This window comes from Pygocentrus nattereri, chromosome 27, assembly GCF_015220715.1.
Source record: "Pygocentrus nattereri isolate fPygNat1 chromosome 27, fPygNat1.pri, whole genome shotgun sequence".
Lineage (NCBI taxonomy): Eukaryota > Metazoa > Chordata > Actinopteri > Characiformes > Serrasalmidae > Pygocentrus > Pygocentrus nattereri.
In genome coordinates this window covers 25,564,867-25,568,678 of record NC_051237.1, presented here as the reverse complement: position 1 = coordinate 25,568,678, position 3,812 = coordinate 25,564,867, and positions in this window count along the sequence as shown.

Below are 3,812 nucleotides of genomic sequence, written 5' to 3'. Positions count from 1 at the left end.
TACCAGTAATTGTCATGGTAGATGTCATAATGTTTGATGTTATCATAGCTCTATGCTCATTTTTGCTAAGTGCACACTAGTTAGCCTTCATGACATTATGACATCTGTTATGACATCAGAATGTTGCAGTGATAGTAACAAAAAGTTATGACAAATTTATATCACTGAGTGTAATCTGTTATAATAGCATAGATAACCCAGTTATATCACTGAGCGTAATCAGTTATAACAGCATATCTGACAGTTATATCACTGAGCATAATCTGTTATGACAGCATAGCTGACCCAGTTATATCACTGAGCATAATTTGTTATGACAGCATAGCTGACAGTTATATCACTGAGCATAATCTGTTATGAGAACATATCTGACTCAGTTGTATCACTGAGTATAATCTGTTATGACAGCATATCTAACAGTTATATCACTGAGCATAATCTGTTATGACAGCATATCTGACTCAGTTATATCACTGAGTATAATCGGTTATGACAGCATATCTGACTCAGTTATATCACTAAGTATAATCTGTTATGACAGCATATCTGACTCAGTTATATCACAGAGCGTAATCTGTTAATTCAGTATATCTGACTCAGTTATATCACAGAGCGTAATCTGTTATGACAGCATATCTGACTCAGTTATATCACAGAGCCTAATCTGTTATGACAGCATATCTTACTCAGTTATATCACTGAGCGTAATCTGTTATGACAGCATATCTTACTCAGTTATATCACTGAGCGTAATCTGTTATGACAGCATATCTGACTCAGTTATATCACTGAGCGTAATCTGTTATGACAGCATATCTGACTCAGTTATATCACAGAGCGTAATCTGTTATGACAGCATATCTGACTCAGTTATATCACTGAGCGTAATCTGTTATGACAGCATATCTGAGTTATTTCACTGAGCGTAATCTGTTATGACAGCATATCTGAGTTATATCACAGAGCGTAATCTGTTATGACAGTATATCTGACTCAGTTATATCACAGAGCGTAATCTGTTATGACAGCATATCTGACTCAGTTATATCACTGAGCGTAATCTGTTATGACAGCATATCTGCGATGGAATGTTTATGGCATGGTTTTGTCAATGTTTAAATAAAATGCTGACTGGTTTTGCCAAACTCTTCCTTTAATGGCAGTGACACGCTTTGTTTTTGTCATGTTGTCCAGCACTTGTTGCATAATATTTATACTACGCTGTGTTGTGTAACAGTATATTGCACATACGTGTCGTTGCTACATCAGAAACAGCTTAGCAGAGTCATAGTGTTATTACACCGTGAAGGTTCCTCACACTCGTGCAGTAGAGTTCAGTTAGATCGTGTGTGTCTCGTCTCACGGTGGCAGTAGCTTTGCTTTAGCACTCGAGGGCTTTACAGGGCAGGACAGAAAGCAGAAGATGAGAATTTCTACAGAGAGAACAAGCAGCATTAAAGGAATAGTTCAGAATTTACACAGATTGACCCTGAACCCAAATGCAGCTGATCAGCCAAGACTCGTCTGCTATCTAAAGCTATGCAGCGAATGTTTGTCCATGTTTATAGATAACAGTATGGCATACGGTGACATATTTGAGATAGCCCCGCCCTTTCAACCTCATTTTAGCCCTGCCCATTCAGCCTACAGCAGTTTAGCCCCTCCCATTCAACATACAGCTGTTTAGCCCTGCCCATTCAGCCTACAGCAGTTTAGGCCCATCCACTGTAGTGTCAGTCATTTATCCCCGCCCAGGCTTTAGCACTTTAACTCCACCCATTCAGCCTACAGCACTTTAGCTCCACCCATTCAGCCTACAGCACTTTAGCTCCACCCATTCAGCCTACAGCACTTTAGCCCCACCCATTCAGCCTACAGCACTTTAGCTCCACCCCTTCAGCCTACAGCACTTTAGCTCCACCCATTCAGCCTACAGCAGTTTAGCTTTGTTGGTGGCCATGGTTTCACTGATGCGAAGTAAATGCCATGACAGTGTATCATACTTCATAGTCCCCAAAGGAAACTGATTATTCCAGATTTTCCACTGTTTTCCATCATCAACATTCCATATAAACTCAGAAGACTCGTGTAGGTTCTCTGGTGGTTCTGGATGGTAAATAAAGTGTCTATATCTGTGTTGTAGTCATGGTGACGCCTGGTTCCCATCACCACCACTGTAAAGACATCTGAACCATTTCACACCAAACCCTCTGAATCTCTCTGATTACACCTCACACACTTTTAAAAATTGTATTTTATATATATATAAATATATATATAAAAGTCTATAGTCTTAGCTGATCGACTAAATTTGGGGTAAGAGAAGGGAAAACTGGGTAAATTTGACTTTTTTCACCAAACTGTTCCTTTAAAATGAACCATTGCATGAAAACGTTGGCCTTTGTTCCTTTATCAGCTGCAGGCTGATCATCTTCACATTCACTTTCAGTGAATCAGTAGAACTGAAACATTCCTGCAGGTGACCAGCAGGACAGATTCATAAATACATCAGTTTACACGGCGTGAGTGAAATGTGCCGTGTTTAGCTGCACACATGACCTGACTCCAGACATGTTTGACTAAAAGTAGCCTTTTATTGAACCGTGTTCACAGCAGATCACGTCCTATTCAGTTTAAAACAACATGCGTGCTTTCCTCCTCTGTCGGCCTGAATAAAACTCCAGACAGACGCGCTTCCGCAGCTCAGACGCACGTACAGCCATAATACAGTCTTTTTTAGGTTGTTTCAGTGCAGTCACATGATGTAAGCATCTCACTCTTATCCCCTGACCACACACAGTAAAAACAAGCACAGTTTCTGCTTTAACTATCCGGTTTCACACGTTGCTCAACACAGTTTCTGAACAGTAAACATTGGCTTTTGACCTTTTAACCTCTTTATGCATTCAAGTGCATTGAAACTTTTGCTGCTGAATGAATGACAATGAACGAATGAATACATAAATAAATAAATTAGCGAATAAATAAATAGTTTCCTTTGACCTTAAATAACTGACGGCTGCATTGCATGAGATACAGTATCATTTCGTATAAATACACACACACACACACACACACACACACACACACACACACACACACACACAGTGTAATACATTATATAGTGCATTGATAAAAATAGATTTCCAAAAAAAATAAATGCACCTCACATCATGTGAATTAACCCCTTGAACCCCAGATTATTAATCAAATATTATAATATATATCTTACGCTGTGTTACTTAGTAACTACGAAAGATTATTAAGCAAGTATGAAGCATACGTATTATAGTACGTCAGCTGTAGTTATGAGAGTTGACCCATATCAAAACCCCACCCTAAATCACAAATAGTCCCATCATAATTTAGCAACTGTAACTAGGCCTGATCACCTGAGCTTTAGAATATGCCACAACGCTAAAGTAACTGTAAATTTATGGGTGAAATTTTACTCATTTATTAGTGTTGAATCTGAATTATACAATTTAGAAGACACTGCCAGTTAAATCTATTAAAAAAGTGATAAGTTTAAGTTTATTTATGTTTTAACATTTAATAACATTTTGCTGCTGTCGGGAGAAACTTGTACCTCCGTATTTTTCCGTTTTTGACATAATTGGACTAAAAGAGTGGACCAAAAGAAACGGCCCAAAATGACTTGGAAAGACGTCTGGTTCCATTGACTTCCATTAAAAGTAAAGTAGGTTTTTTTGCTTCTCCTGTAAAGTGACCGTTTTGGAGATACGAGGTTTTGTTCCAACAGCAGCGATTTTGCTGATTTCGCCATATGAAATTCTTGATATGCCTTTTGC